Here is a 16,084-nt window from a genome sequence, read left to right on the forward strand (position 1 = left end):
ATTCAGGTCCGGGATGTCTTGTGCTCGTTGGAGTTTTTTCCCAAGTATAATTAGAATACAGTTTGCAAATCATTGTTTCAAGTTTTTACAAGTTTTTAAAAGACCACAGTTATGTTAACCACGCTCACAATTTCCACTTCAGCTATACTGAGCATTGACAAACCTGAAGTTTAATTTAAATACTTTATTCATACGCGATCTATTGATGCAGAATGTGCTTGTGGATTTTTTAAAGGTCCCAGCAACTTTTGAAGTTTATGTACTTTAATAGTGTTCTCTACTGAGATTCTTTCTCCTAATCTTTTTTTTTCTTTGTTTTTTTCTTTTTGGCCACCCTGAGAAGGCAGTGAACTCATTCTGTGAGAACGCTTTCTGCTTGGTAGCTTTCAGAAGAGGGTTCCACGTTACAAACAAAAGCGCTGCTTTGCCTTACAGGCTCGTATTTCCTTCACATACACATCCTACTTACTGAGAGGCTCAATGAAGTCGCTTAGCAGGCAGTGGGTTGACAGGCTCAGAGACGCAGGCTTCGGCCTCCATGGGTTGTGGGGATAAGTCAAAGTAATTTCTTGCTAATAATAATTTAAAGAGCTAAAGTTAGCGATTAATTTACCTTTTAAAAAATTAAATTATGAGCCCATGCTCAAGCCCACCCCCAGGATGGCCTCCCTGATTTTCATTCTTCGATGGGCTCACTGGAGCAGAAGAGGAAGGAATGTTGGATTTTATGACTCAAGGACATGCTCACACTGTAAAGTTAAATAAAAAATAGAATTCCGAACTCCATAGGAAGTCTTAGGCTTTTGTACAAATAAGTACCTATAAGAATATGAAAAACATTTTTCACTACCAAAAAACTAGAACTATAATAACATGTCAGTAGGTACTGGGATTATAGATGCTTTATTCTTGAATTTTAATATTTTCTGGAAGGAATATTTTTAACAAAGCAACAACCAGTGTCCAACCATTAGGGGGGTGTTTTTCAAAACTATGACACATTCATCCACAGAATACGACGCAGCCATTAAAAACAACTTTTAGGAAGTTTCTGCAATAACATGGAGAAATGTTCATGATATTTCTGAAAAGCCGGATCTGGGGGACAGAATTTCTCTGAAAGGCTGTATACAAAGAAGATAACAGTGGCTGCCTCTAGGGAAGAAACAGGAGCACTGAGGACAGACCTAGGAAGGAGAATTATTTTTCTCTGTATATTTTTTCACAATGATCAGATTGGCACAAAACGACGGTCTGGTAATACCGAGTCTGATGTGACTGTGGACCAAGAACTGTTATACCCTGCAGGGCTATGGGAAAATTCCTATAACTGGTTGGAGAACAATAACACATAGACAGGCAAAAATCCATTTCCTAGGATTCCTGCAATTCCATTTCCCTGTATCTACCTTATCAGCCATGTGTGCACGGAGAAATACAAAAGGATGTGCACTCCAGCTTGGTTTATTACCATGGAAACACTGAGGACGGCCTGAAGGTCTGGATGAGCTGAACTGTGTCCTCCCTAAATTCTTATATAAAGTTCTAACTCCAGTACCCCAGAATGTGACTGACTGTATTTGGAAACAGGGACTTGAAAGAGGTAATTAAGTTAAAATGTAGTTATTGTGGGTAGGCTCTAATCCAATGATTGTCATCCTTGTAAGAGGAGATTAGAACACAGATACGCACCAGAGAAGCCCATATGAAGATAGAGGGAGAAGACGGCCATCTGCCGGGGAGGGAGAGAGGCTTCAGAAGACACCAACGCTGCCAACACCTCGATCTCGAACTTCTGGCCTCCAGGCTGTGAGATAATAACTTTCTGTTGTTTAAGCCACCTAGTCTGTGGGCCTTTGCGATGGCAGCCCAAGCAGCTGAAGACAAAGTCCATTAGCAAGGGATGGATAAATGAAGCCTTGGTTATGCAGACAACAGAACCTTACAATTACTCCAAGTTGTAAAAGATGATCTCAGCAACACGGAGTCCAGTGAGTGGACACCCCCCAGGGACTGGGTTCCAGCAACACTGATCTTACCGCACCTGAACCCCAGTGGCCGGAAGAGCTTGGTCCAGCACCCCATGCAAGGGGAAACTTGGATGTGCAAGGACAAGGGACCGTGGAGCCTTTGGTCATGATTAGGGCCGTTTGTAGGGCTGGTCTCTAAACACAGGGGCCAGGGCTGCAACTCCAACCTGCCTCCCCAAGCTGCCCCCTCACCCCAGGGAAACAATACTGCCAGAGGGAGTAGAATCTATTCCTTCCCTCATTTGTTCAACTAACAGTTGGCTCCAGTCCCCATGTGAGTCAGTGCCTTGATAGGTATGAAGGTATAAAGATAAACACAACTCGTAGTGGTCAGGCAGCTGGCAGTCTGGTTGGGGAGAGACAAATGAAATCACATCACTTGGGACACAAGGTGGTGTTGGGCATCTCGGAGCAGAATCCAGAGGCCAGTGGAGGAAGCTGGCACAGTGAAAGCAGCATCTTGTATGCTCTGTTTGCTCTGCTAGAAAGGCGTGTCTCTCCTGCTTTGGGAAGGGCCCGCTCAGAAAAGGCAGGTCTTCAGGCAGTGACAGTAAAAGGTACAAAGGCACGGAGTCACCAATGCCCCAGGCTGCCAGGACGGGGCTCTAAGTGGGGCAGAAACCAGGCTGGTTCGGGTCAGAAGGGAAGGGGTGGGTTTTCTGCTGTTGACAGCAGGAGGCGACAGAAGGTTTTATGAAGAGGACGCAGGCCTGATGGGCCATCCAGGAAGGTTCTCTGGCAGCAGCTTGGAGAAGGACGGGACGGAGAAAGGGGCTGGTGACCAGGCAGGAAACTTGTCCCAGCTTCTGAGGCTTTTCTGCGCCAGTGAACACAGAGAGGGTTGCACCCCGGGACTGCAGCTGGAAATGCTGAAACGTTGTTTTGCCTGTGAAACACAAGACAATGGACAGAAAGAAGGCCCGGAATGAATGGACGATTGTTGCTGGTAACTGCTTAGACCGTGTATATTTGTATGTTAAAAGTGCTTATTCCGGATGAATTTGTTTTGAGAACAAAAGAGGCCACTTGGTCCTTAGGGCTATGTGGATCCAGAAAGGCAGAGAAAAAGGCGCCGTACAGTCCAGAAAAGTGCTCCCCACCTGCCTCCACTGGCTGGATCACCCGTTCTGGAAAAACCATGAGGCGGTCTAGCAGCTGACATTATGCCACGACACGTGGGGGCCAACTGGTCCCCAGGGCATGCAGATGTCCAGGTCCGAGGAAGCACACCCAGGGCTCACCTGCACTACCGCAGGCCTTACAGGGGCGTGCTCGTCCGAAGGCTTCTCGTAGAAAACTTCAGGGGGCTCCTCTCAGCCCCATCTGTCCCGTGAAGTTCAGGCCGCTGGGTGTCCGCCAGAAGCATACGTACCTGTGGGACGTACAGACTCTGCTGGAACGAGAGAATTAGCTTCTACCCTCAGCTCTGCTACAGAAGAGCGATGTGGTGCCAAGTCATGAAACTCCCTGGGAGCTACCGCAGATGTAATAATCATAATACTAAGCCAGGAGCTCCCAACCCAGGAGTGAGATAAGAGTACTGCTTCCTGGGCATAACTAACTAAACCAGAATATCTGGGGAGCGGGACCCTGGACTCTGTAACCGAGTATCTGTCCAGTCCCTGAATATCCCCCAAGTCTCTCGCTTTCTAAGACACTGAATGTCTAAGTACAGGGATGAGAGGAAGCATAGCGCCCTCCACCCTGTGGCCAATATTTTGATCAGTCATTTGGGGGATTCCATAGGAGGCTTCGATCACTCCTGGGCTTACCTCGCTCCAATCTCTAGCGGCGACTGCATTTTTCTCTCTTAGTCTGTCCTCTTCTCTCCCCCCAGTGCCAGCCCAAACTGGAGCCAAGGTCCAGCCCCACCTTCTTTAAGATGGAAGGTATCTCTAGCTATGGCAGTAAGAGGAAACTTCCAGAACAGCCCAGCAATTCTACCCCTTCCTATTCTTAAAAGTCACCCTGACCTCTGGGAATTCCTTTCTCAGGTCCCCAAATTCTGCAGCCTCATTCTTCTCCCAAGTAGGTACGGCCAATTCCCCCAAAGTTCTGTCCATTTTTCCGGCAAAGCAGTTTGCTCCTGCAAAATACATCAGGTCCCAAACGTCTAGGCCAACCCGTGCATATTTCAAATTGGGCCGAGCATCATGTTAAACTAAAGGTCTCAAGGCAGCACAAGCACTGACTGAGGCTTCAACATGCCTTCTCTTGACCAGAGTCGAACGATTTGGTGTGGTTCCACCCCACCAGTTTGCTCTTTCCCTCCAACCCACAGAAGGTAAGAGCAGAGGAAGGTTTCCATTACCTTCCATGGATAGGATTTCTGCTCCTCCCCTTCGATGGCAGTCAGCGTTTTGTCCACCGCAAATCTATCCCTCCTGCCCCTACCCCCTGCCTATTTAACAAGCTCCCCAAGGGACAGGGTCAGCCCACCTGCATTTGGAAACCACTGGACCAGGTGACTTATAGAGTTACTTTCAGCTTTAAAATGCTTTGTTAAAGGGCTTCTGCCCCAAGAGGCAAGATGGACTTCAGAGTTAGCCGGACCAGGATCCAAGCCACAGCTCTAACAAGCTGGGTGACCTTGGGCAACTTACTTAGTCTCTGAGCCCTGGCTTCCACATTTGCAGAAAGAGGATATTAATAGCAAGTTCCCAGACTGTATTAAGTAATGTATGTGAAAGGAATTGCCAGTAACTGCTAGTTTTCTTCCTCTCAGCATGTGGGAGGTAGCCTTACATAAATTTATCAATTTTTTTGCTCTTTTTAATTGAAGTATACTTGATTTATAATGTGTTAATTTCTGCTGTACAGCAAAGTGATTCATATATATGTATACACACACATATACATTCTTTTTTAATATTCTTTTCCATTATGGTTTATCATGGGATACTGAATATAGTCCTCTGTGACATACAGTAGGACCTTGTTGTTTATCCATTCTATATATAAAAGCTTACATCTGCTCACCCCAACCTCCCACTCCATCCCTCCCCCAACCCCCTCCCCTTGGCAACCACAAGTCTGTTCTCTATGTCTGTGAGTCTCTTTCTGTTTCATAGATAGGTTCATTTGTGTCATATTTTAGATTCCACATATAAGTGATATCATATGGTATTTGTCTCTTTCTGACTTCACTTAGTATGATAATCTCTAGTTGCATCCATGTTACTGCAAATGGCATTATTTCATTCTTTTTTTTATGGCTGAGTAGTATTCCACTGTATATATGTACCACATCTTCCTTATCCATTCATCTGTCAATGGACATTTAGGTTGTTTCCATGTCTTGGCTATTGTGCATAGTGCTGCTATGAATATAGGATGCATGTATCTTTTTGAATTAGAGTTTTGTCTGGATATATGCCCATAAGTAGGATTGCTGGATCATATGGTAATTCTATTTTTAGTTTTCTGAGGAACCTCCACACTGTTTTCCATAGTGACTCTACTAACTTACATTCCCACCAACAGTTTAGTAGGGTTCCCTTTTCTCCACATCCTCTCCAGCATTTGCTATTTGTAGAGTTCTTAATCACGGCCATTCTGACCAGTGTGAGGTGGTACCTCATTACAGTTTTGATTTGCATTTCTCTAATAATTAGTGATGTTGAGCATCTTTTCAGGTGCCTATTAGCCATTTGTATTTCTTCTTTGGAGAAATGTCTATTTAGGTCTTCTGCCCATTTTTTGATTGGGTCGTTTGTTTTTTTGTTGTTGTTGAGTTGTATGAGCTGTTTGTGTATTTTGGAAATTAAGCCCTTGTCAGTTACATCAACTGCAAATATTTTCTCCCATTCTGTAGGTTGTCTTTTTATTTTGTTTATGGTTTCCTTTGCTATGAAAAAGCTTGTAAGCTTGATTAGGTCCCATTTGTTTATTTTTGTTTCTATTGCCTTTGGAGACTGACCTACGAAAACATTGGTATGATTTATGTCAGAGAATGTTTTGCCTATGATCTCTTCTAGGAGTTTTATAGTATCATGTCTTATGTTTAAGTCTTTAAGCCATTTTGCGTTTATTTTTGTGTCTGGTGAAAGGGTGTGTTCTAACTTCACTGATTTACATGTGGCTGTCCAACTTTTCCAACACTGCTTGCTGAAGAGACTTTTTCCCATCATATAGGATTGCCTCATTTGTCAAAGAGTAACTGACCATAAGGGTATGGGTTTATTTCTGGACTCTCTATTCTGTTCCATTGATCCATATGTCTGTTTTTGTGCCAATACCATGCTGTTTTGATTACTGTAGCTTTGTAGTATTGTCTAAAGTCTGGGAGGGTTATGCCTCCTGCTTTATTCTTTCTCTTCAGGATTGCTTTGGTAATTCTGTGTCTTTTATAGTTCCACATAAATTTTAGGATTATTTTTTCTAGTTCTGTGAAAAATGTCATGGGTAATTTGACAGGGATTGCATTAAATCTGTATATTGCTTTGGGTAGTATGGCCATTTTAACAATACTAATTCTTCCAATCCAAGAGCATGGGATTTCTTTCCATTTCTTTGAATCATCTTCAGTTTCCTTTATTGTTTTACAGTTTTCAGCATATAAGTCTTTCACCTCCTTTGTCAGGTTTATTTCTAAGTATTTTATTTTTGGGGGTGTGATTTAAAAAGGTATTGGGTTTTTTTTTTTTTTTTACATTTCTTTTCTGATATTTCATTGCTAGTGTAAAGAAATGCAACTGATTTCTGTATGTTAATCTTGTATCCTGCTTCCTTGCTGAATTTGTTTCAGTTCTAGTAGTTTTTGTGTGGAGTCTTTAGGGTTTTCTATATATAGTATCATGTCATCTGCATATAATGACAATTTTACCTCTTCCCTTCCAATTTGGATACCTTTTCTTTCTTTTTCTGATTGCTGTGGCTAGGACTTCCAATACTATGTTGAATAGAAGAGGTTAGAGTGGGCATCTTTGTCTTGTTCCAGATTTTAGCGGGAAGACTTTCAGCTTTTCACCATGAGTATTATATTGGCTGTGGGTTTGTCATAAATAGCTCATGTTATGTTGAGATATGTTCCCTCTATACCCAGTTTGGTAAGAATTTCTATCATGAGTGGATGTTGAATTTTGTCAAATGCTTTTTCTGCAACTATTGAGATGATCATGTGGTTTTTGTCTTTTCTTTTGTCTATGGTGTATCACGTTGATTGATTTGCATATGTTGAACCATCCTTGTGAACAAGGGATGAATTCCACTTGGTTGTGACATATGACCTTTTTTATGTGTTATTGGATTCAGTTTGCTAATATTTTGCTGAGAATTTTTGCATCTATATTCATCAAAGATATTGGCATGTAATTTTCGTTTTGGGTTGTGTCTTTGTCTGGTTGTGGTATTAGGTTGATGGTGGTTTCATAGAATGTCTTTGGGAGTGTTCCCTCCTCTTCAGTTTTTTGGAAGAGTTTGAGAAGGATCAATATAAGTTCTTCGTGTGTTTGGTATAATTCTTCTGTGAAGCCATCTGGTCCTCGACTTTGGTCTGTAGGGAGTTTTTAAATTACAGATTCTATTTCACTCCTAGTGATTGGTCTGTTCAAATTATCTATTTCTTCTTGATTCAATTTTGGTGAACTCTATGTTTCTAGAAACTTCTCCATTTCTTCTAGGTTGTTGAATATGTTGGAATATAATTGTTCATAGTATTCCCTTATGATTTTTTGTATTTCTGCAGTATCAGTTGTTATGTCTCCTTTTTCATTTCTTATTTTGTTTATTTGGGTTCTCTCCATTTCTTGGTGAGCCTGGCTAGAGGTTTGTCAATGTTGTTTACCCTTTCAAAGAACCAGCTCTTGGTTTTATTGATTTTTCTCTATTGCTTTTTTAATCTCTATTTTATTTACTTCCTCTCTAATCTTTATTATTTCCTTCCTTCTGCTGACTTTAGGTTTTGTTTGTTCTTCTTTTTCTAATTCTCTTAGGTGGTAAGTTAGGTTGTTTATTTGAGATTTTTGTTCTTTGAGGAAGGCCTGTATTGCTATGAACTTCCCTCTAAGAACCACTTTTGCTGCATCCTATAGATTTTGTATGGTTGTGTTTTCATTGTCATTTGTCTCAAGGTATTTTTTAATTTCCTCTTTGATTTCATTGTTGACCATTGGTTTTTAGTAGTATGTTGTTTAGTCTCCATGTAATCATTTTTTTCTCATTTCATTTTCTGTGGTTGATTTCTAGTTTCATACCGTTGTGGTCTGAAAAGGTGCTTGAGATAATTTCTGTACTCATATTTGTTGAGGCTTGTTTTGTGCCCTAGTATGTGCTCAATCCTAGAGAATGTTCCATGTGCATTTGAAAAGAATGTGTATCCTGGTTTGGGGTTTTTTTTTTTTTGGATGTAGTGTCCTGAAAATAGCAAGTCTAAGTGTTCTATTGTATCATTTAGGATCTCTGTTGCTTTATTGAATTTCTGTCTAGAAGATCTGTCCATTGATGTGAGTGGGGTGTTAAAGTCTCCTACTGTTATGGTATTCCTATCAATTTCTCCCTTTATGTCTGTTAGTATTTGTTTTATATATTTGGGTGCTTCTATATTAGGTGTATATATGCTGTATATATATGAGAGTAAAATCCTTGTATTGATCCTTTTATCATTATGTACAGTAAGTCCCCTACATACAAATGAGTTCCATTCCAACAGCATGTTCATAAGTCCAATTTGTTCATAAGTCCAACGAAGTTAGCCTAGGTAACCAACTAACCCAGTTGGCTATATAGTACTGTACTGTAATAGGTGTATAATACTTTTCACACAAATAATACATAAAAAACAAACACAAAAAATAAAGAGAACGTTTTTAATATTACAGTACAGTACCTTGAAAAGTACAGTAGTACCAGCTACATCACCACTGCTTTTACACTTGCTTCTGGACATCCTGGGCTTGAAATAAAGATACTGTACTACTGTACTCTATACAGTACTGTACAATAAAGTACACAAAGGCACAACCACTTGTAGAGGATGCACACATGTGACAATGAACACCAGACACGTGAACAAACTTATGTGATTGGACATGTGAACGCATGTTCGCATCTTTGAAATTTCATAACTTAGAGGTTTGTATGTAGGGGACTTACTATAGTGTCCTTTTTTATCTTTCTTTATAACCTTTGTTTTAAAGTCTATTTTGTCTGATATGAGTATTGCGGCCCCCGCTTTCTTGTCATTTCTGTTTGCATGAAATGTGTTTTTCCATCCCCTCACTTTCAATCTACGTGTGTCCTTTACCCTAAAGTGAGACTTGTATAGGCAGCATATTGTGGGCTCTTTTTTTTTTTTTTTTAATCCAACCTGCCACCTGTGTCTTTAGATTGGAACATTTAGTCCATTGACATTTAAGGTAATTATTGATAGATATGTATTTATTGCCATTTTAAACCTTATTTCCCATTGATGTTATGTTTCTTCTGTGTCCCTTTCTGTTCTTCCTTTTGTGGTTTGACAATTTCCTTTTGTATTATACTTATGTTCTCTTCTTTTTGTTTTTTGTGAATCTATTGTATGTTTTTGACTTGTGTTTACCCTGTTTTTCAAGTATTATTAACTGCTTCCTATATCTAGTTGCCTTAGACCGGTAGTCATATAGGCTCAAACACCTTCTAGGAAATGAAAAAAAACCCTACATTTTCTCATTTTCTTACTCTCCTCCCCCACATTTTATGATTCTGATGTCCTCTTTTACATCTTCACGTTCATCCTTTTGCTGTTCACTGTGGTTATCTTCACTTTCACAGAAATTTTTTGATTTTTTTTTTTTGTTTTTTGATTTGTGTACTGGCTTATTTGGGTGATTTGCTTCCCAATTGTGATTTTCTCTTTCCTATAGATTCTTACTACTTTTCTATTTAGAGAATAGAAATATTTCTTTTAGGATTAGTATTGCTGTATTCTTTTAGTTTTTGCTTGTTTGAGAAATTCTTTCTCTCCTTCTATTCTAAATGATGGTCTTGCTGGGTAGAGTATCCTAGGTTGCAGATTTTTCCCTTTCAGGACTTTGAATATATCTTGCCACTCCATTTCTGGCTTGTAACATTTCTGTTGCAAGGCTATCAGAAATCAGCTGATAGCCTTATAGGGGTTCCCTTGTAATTAACCCTTTGTTTTTCTCTTGCTGCCTTTAGAATCCTCTCTTTAACTTTTGTCATTTTTATTATAATATGCCTTGGTGTAGGTCTGTTTTGGGTTTATCTTGTTTGGGAGTGTTCCTGTGTAGCTTTAATATTTTTGGTGTGAGGGCTGTTTTTAGTGTGGATGTGTGTGGCTGTCTCTGTGCTTCCTGTACCTGGATATGTTTCCTTGTCTAAGTTTGGGAAGTTTTCAGCCATAATTTCTTCAAATACATTTTCATTCCCCTTTCGTCCTTCTTCCCCTTCTGGAATCCCTATTATGCATAGATTAGCACATTCTATACTATCCCATAGGTCTCATATTGCTTTCATTTAAGAAATTTTTTATTTTATATTGGAGTATCATTGATTAACAATGGTGTGTTAGTTTCAGGTGTACAGCAAAATGATTCAGTTATACATATACAAGTATCTATTCTTTTTCAAATTCTTTTCTCATATAGGTTATTACAGAATATTGAATAGAGTTCCCTGTGCTATATGGTAGGTCCTTGTTGGTTATCTATTTTAAATATAACAGTGTGTCTGTGTCAATCCCAAACTCCCAATCTATCCCTCCACTTCCCCTCCCCCTCCCCCCAGTAATAATAAGTTTGTTCTCTAAATCTGTGAGTCTGTTTCTATCTTGTAAATAAGTTCATTTGTATCATTTTTTTTTTCATTTTTTTTCATTTGGCCTTCTGTCTGCTGTCCTGATTGGGTACTTTCCATCATTCTATCTTCCAGGTCATTTACTCATTCTGCTATTCATTGCCTTTAGCTCAGCTTTTGTCTCAGCAAATGAGTTTCCTAATTTTTCTTGGTTCTTCTTTAGTCTCTAGTTCCTTTTTACAGTACTCTGCATTTCTGTCAATAGCCTTTCTTAATTGCTTCAGTATCTTCATTATCTCCTTTATGAAATCAGTGTCTATTAGACTTAAGAGGTCTGTTTCACTGTTTGTTCTTTCAAGGGAATTCTCTTGGTCTTTTAACTGGAAGTGGTTCCTCTGCTTCTTCATTTTACTTATATTTCTCTTATTTTGGGGGTTTAGGAGAAACAATTATCTACTATGGTCTTAGAGGGTTATATATATGTGGAGTGTCCCTGTGTAGCTTTAATATTTTTGGTGTGAGGGCTGTTTTTAGTGTGGATGTCTGTCGCCCCTTTCCTCGGTGTGTGCTGACCATTACGCCCTTGATAGGGACTGTGCAGATGAGGTGATTGGTGCTCTGTCCTGGGGTTTTCGGTGGCATCAGCAGCTCATGTGTACCCCCAGAGCACACGATGGAAATGGTGACAGTTCAAGACCTCTCCTGGAGTCCAGGAGTCCAGCGGCAGTGGCTTGCAACCACTCCTGTAGCCCAGGGGTGGGGGTGGGATGGCGGCTTGTGATTGTTCCTGGAGTTTGTAGCCTTATGTAAGTTTAGGGAGTTAGACAAAGCTCAGGTGGGCTGGGCCTTCTCTCAGCAAATGCCCTTCCTCTTGGGCCTCATCACATCATTCACTGAGCCTGGAACCTTCACTAAAGATCCTTCCAGGAGGGGACTAGCCACCCCACTATCTCTGGGCAACTGTGAAAGCACAGCCTGCTCCTTTGGGTGGCCACTGCATTAACTGGTACTGATTTGATGCAAAGGCAGCATCCAATTTCAGGATAAGGGCAGGCTTAACTTCACCCGGACAAGAGGCTGGTGAGTGGTGACGGTGCTGTGCTGGGTAGCCTTCAGGCACTGTGAGATGAGGTAGCTCCAAACTTACAGGAAAACAAGGATACAGCGACCAATCACGCTGTCATTCTGCATGCTGGGATTCCTCCAGGTATTCCTGCAGCACATGCTCTGGATCTTGTCTTTCTGGTCACACTGTGAGCTCTTCAAGGGCAGAGAATGGGTCTTCAGCATCTTTACCTGCAGTGCCTAACAGAATGCCAGACCCATTCCAGACCCAACAAAATTTGATAAATATGAAAATGCATTCATTAATGGATGGGCAGATCAGGGGGTTTCAGACTATGTAAACTGCCTGCCTGAGTGGCTATTTCACATAATGTGCTTTCAGAATTCCCTGAAGACACATGCCTTCATTTCAAAAACTAATTCTGAAAAGCAGAAAAGATGTTCCCCAGCACAAAACTGACTCCATCAAAACTGTCAAACCCAACAACGCATTAAACATGCTTCAATTCCTCATTCATTCAGTGAACACTTACTGACTCTTCATTACATGTCAAGCACTATGCCAAGTGCTGGAGACAAGAAGAGATAAGATGTGGTCTCTCGCAAGGCTGGGCATCGATCACTTCTTTTTAAACTTCTTGTTGTGGTTGTGATGTGCAGCAAGGGTGGAGAAGGGCTGGCCAGGAGGACCCTCTGCTCACCGCCCTCAGCCTGCAGAGTACAGAGGGCACACCCACCCCATTCTGGGACCACCCACCAACTCCTCTTTTTTCCTCCCGCTTTCTGCCTTTTTCTCTCTCAGCCTGTCAAAATCTCAGACTGAAGCACTTACTGATTTTTTGCAACTACTGAATAATATTCCTCTTCTTTATGGTAACCTTAAAACTAAAATAGAAATGTTTTTAATTGAATGAAATATTCTTTAAAGTCTATAGTGCTTTATAATTTTCAAAAGTTTCATATACATGATTTCATATAATCCCATAATAACCCCTTTTTTCTCCTACCCGTGTTGCCCCTCCCTTCCCTCTCCCTACTGGTAACCACTAGTTTGTTCTCTATATCTGTGAGTTTACTTCTTTTGTTTTATTCACTAGTTTGTTGTATTTTTTAGGTTCCACATATAAATGATGTCATACAGTACTTGTCTTTCTCTGTCTTATTTCACTGAGCATACATAATGCCCTCTAAGTCACTCCATGTTGCTGCAAATGGAAAAATTTCATTCTTTTTTATGGCTGAGTAGTATTCCAGTAGGTGTGTGTGTACATATATATGTATATATGTTTGTGTGTGTATCTTCTTTACCCATTCATCTGTTGATGGACATTTAGGTTGCTTCCATACATTGGCAATTGTAAATAATGCTGCTGTGAACACCGGGGTGCTTGTTTCTTTTTGAATTAGTGTTTTGGGGTTTTTTGGATATATATCCAGGAGTGGAATTGTTGAGTCATCTGCTAGTTCTACTTTTAGTTTTTTGAGAAACCTCCATACTGTTTTCCACAGTGACTGTACCAAATCTCACTCCTACCAACAGTGTACAAGGGCTCCCTTTTCTTCACCTTCTTGCCAACATTTGTTACTTGTGTTCTTTTTTTTAATTAATTTTTATTGGAGTATAGTCGCTTTACAATGTTGTTGGTTTCTGCTGTGCAGCAAAATGAATCAGTTATATGTATCCATACATCCACTCTTTTTTAGATTTCCTTCCCATTTAGGTCACCACAGAGCACTGAGTAGAGTTCCCTGTGCTATACAGTAGGTTCTCATTAGTTATCTCTTTTATACATAGTAGTGTATATATGTCAATCCCAATCTCCTAACTCATCCAACCCTCTCCTTCCCCCCTTGATAACTGTAAGTTTGTTCTCTCCATCTGTGACTCTATTTCTCCTTTACCAATAAGCTCATCTGTACCATTTTTCTAGATTCCACATATTTGTTTTTCTCTTTCTGACTTACTTCGCTCTCTATGACAATCTCTAGGTCCATCCACGTCTCTGCAAATGGCACTATTTTGTTCCTTTTATGGCTGAGTAATATTCCATTGGACATATGTACCACATCTTCTTTATTCCTCTGTCAATGGACATTTAGGTTGCTTCCATGTCCTGACTATTGTAAATAGTGCTGTAGTGAACATCAGGGTGCATGCATCCTTTAGAATTCTGGTTTTCTCCAGGTATATGCCTAGGAGTAGAATTGCTGGGTCATGTGATAGCTCTAGTTTTAGTTTTTTAAGAACCTCCATACCGTTCTCCATAATAGCTGTACCAATTTACATTCCCACCAAAAGTGTAGGAGGGTTCCCTTTTCTCCATACCCTCTCCAGCATTTACTGTTTGTAGACTTTTTGATGATGGCCAACCTGACCCGTATGAGGTGATACCTCATTGTAGTTTTGATTTGCATTTCTCTAATAATTAGTGATGTTGAGGAGCTTTTCATGTGTTTGTTGGCAATCTGTATGTCTTCTTTGGAGAAATGTCTATTTAGGTCTTCTGCCCATATTTTGATTGGGTTGTTTATTTTTTTTTGATATTGAGCTGCATGAGCTGTTTGTATATTTTGGAAACTATTCCCTTGTCAGTTGCTTCGTTTGCAAATATTTTCTCCCATTCTGAGGGTTGTCTTTTTGTTTTGTTTACGGTTTCCTTTGCTATGCAAAAGCTTTTAATTAGGTCCTGTTTATTTATTTTTGTTTTTATTTTCATTACTGTAGGCAGTGGATTGAAAAAGATTTTACTGTGATTTATGTCAAAGAGTGTTCTTCCTATATTTTCCTCTAAGTGTTTTATAGTATCCAGCCTTACATTTAGGTCTTTAATCCATTTTGAGTTTATTTTCATGTATGGTGGTAGGGAATGTTCTAATTTCATTCTTTTACATGTAGTTGTCCAGTTTTCCCAGCACCACTTATTGAAGAGACGATCTTTTCTCCATTGTATATTCTCACCGACTTTGTCATAGATTAGGTGACCATAGGTGCATGGGTTTATCTCTGGGCTTTCTATCCTTGTGTTCTTTTTGATGATAGCCATTCTGACTGGTGTGAGGTGAGATCTCATTGTCGTTTTGATTCACATTTCCATGATGATTAGTGATGTTGAACTAGAATAGAATATTTTAAATCTGGCCTTTTCAAAAACAAAACCTAAAAAGTGCTTCTTTTAAACTGCAAGCTCATCGACCCAAAACATATTTATTAAATGCATATTATGTTTAGGACAACTAGGAACTCTAAGGCAATAGGAACAGTCCCAATCTTCTGTTTAAACTTTTGTCCTAAATTGAAATTTTTTCTATGGTTAAATGTTCTCAGGGGAAAAAAGGTACTAATTGCTCTTGGAGTTGTTGTCCTTTTAGTACTGAATAAGGCCTCATAATATGAAAAGGGTGTCCCAGGACCTAGCACTGTCTGAAATAGAGAATCTATAAGCCCAGGTTCCACAGGCTTGACTTCCATTCCATAATGAGTAATTGATTCTGAGTGGTCTCTTAAGGGACCAGTGGTCCTTGTCTGCCCAGGACTGAGAGGTTGGCAGAGTCTCTGCAAAGCAGGACTGCTGGTCTCCCTAATGATCACCTCTCCTCTCGCCACCAAAGTTCTTCTCTCAGAAATGAAGATACTAAATACAGAGAACCCCAGACAGAAATCATGTTGCAAGTTCAAAGATTTCATTGTAAGATGGATTATTCCACACACTCCATGCCAATGGTGATGTATACCATTTTTGCTGGTGTGCAAGATGGGTATTTTTCTTGGTCTTGCATCTCAAAATATTCCTGTTGGAGACAGACCCTGACAGATTTTAGGCACCTACATTCTCTTCCCTCTATCCACTATCTAATATTCCTCCTGGGACAGCAAAGTAGGGTTACCACAAGGCTCCCTGGTTAAACTGGGGTAAGCCTCCTATGCTGGCACAAAAGTGCTACTTCTTAACTTCCATTGTCTCACATAAGGACTAGAGCTCAGGTTCTGAGCAGCATCAGGACCACACAAACTATTTAAGGGACAAGCACATCATTTCACATTTCATTGTCCAAAGAGACGCACCAGCAGGATACCTCATAGAAAGATCTACGGCCATTGGCTCTCTTGGGACCGTCTTGGGTTCAAATCTCAGCTCAAGCACTAAGTCTGTGACTCCGGGGCAGTTAGCAGCCATCTTCCTGATTCTGTTTCCTCATCTCTAAAAGGAGGTTAATCTTACCTGCACTGTTAGGAACGAAGATCAGAAATCAAACCA

Source organism: Stenella coeruleoalba (assembly GCF_951394435.1).
Source record: "Stenella coeruleoalba genome assembly, chromosome: 10".
Lineage (NCBI taxonomy): Eukaryota > Metazoa > Chordata > Mammalia > Artiodactyla > Delphinidae > Stenella > Stenella coeruleoalba.